Genomic DNA, 1,087 nt, shown 5'->3' with positions numbered 1-1,087 from the left:
AGAATGCAACCCTGGATAAGAAAGTAATTAGGCAAGAGGAAGCAACTGTTGGATAACGTTAATTCATTCAATCATATCAAATGGTTAGGAGTTTTGGTATTGGTTAACAAGCAATAATTAGGCAGTTCTGTAGTGCATGTGTAGAACAAGGATACAAGAAACAAATGAAAAAGAGACGAGGATTCCTAAATGTCATCTTTTAGTCAAGTTCTTTCTACATTTCAGATCATGAGAGAGAAAAGCTAAACAAAACGTCAACAATGAGAAAAACCTGTCTTTACAACCACACTGCAATTAAACAGGACATTAAATTCCAGCTACACCTTACTGTACCATTTCTCCACTGTCCTATTTCAACAATTTCACTGGAAGACAATAAAGGAGAATGACAAATAGTCTCTTAGTTAAGTTTTAGTATTTTCCTCTGATCCCCATTCATCCTCTTCTGTCAGTTTACCAATCCCATCCCCAAATTTTGCTACAGATCCATAGTCCCTGAACAAATACATTTTTCATTCACGTCACTGGCAGTAGAGTTGGAAATAATGAAGCTGCTTCCGTATCTTCCTCTCAATTTTTTTTTGTGTGGAAAAAATTGGTTCACTTGGATTGAGGACCATTGATTTCCATTCACTCTATATGTCAGTTTTCCCTTATTATCGTCCTTGAAATGGTGCCTTAGACCAACTAGAAGAAATTTCCTTCAGGTTCATGCTGACTTTAATTCTACTTTATCCATGCCTACCATTCTTTCAAGCCATCTGAATCAAGTCATCTTAAAATTTTATTTGCAAAAACCTCAAGAAGTTTTCTTCAAATGAATCAGATGGAAGGGTTTCCCCTAGTTCTGACAAAATTCTAGACTTGTAGTGCTTTATTAGTTTCTTTACTATCATCAAGGTGAGTGGAAAAAGTGTTTTCCATTATCATTGTCTAGACCTAGCAAGCAAATTAACATAGGCCAAAATTCTAAAGGCCTGCAAAGAAAATACACTCTGGACCCTAAAAAGTTTAAGGGAAGGCTCTGAACAAAATGGGAAGTGCCATTTATCTATCAATCAATTAATGGCATTTATTGACTGCTTAC

The sequence above is a fragment of the Tachyglossus aculeatus genome, chromosome 17, assembly GCF_015852505.1.
Source record: "Tachyglossus aculeatus isolate mTacAcu1 chromosome 17, mTacAcu1.pri, whole genome shotgun sequence".
NCBI lineage: Eukaryota > Metazoa > Chordata > Mammalia > Monotremata > Tachyglossidae > Tachyglossus > Tachyglossus aculeatus.
Note: the sequence above shows the minus strand (reverse complement) of the source record.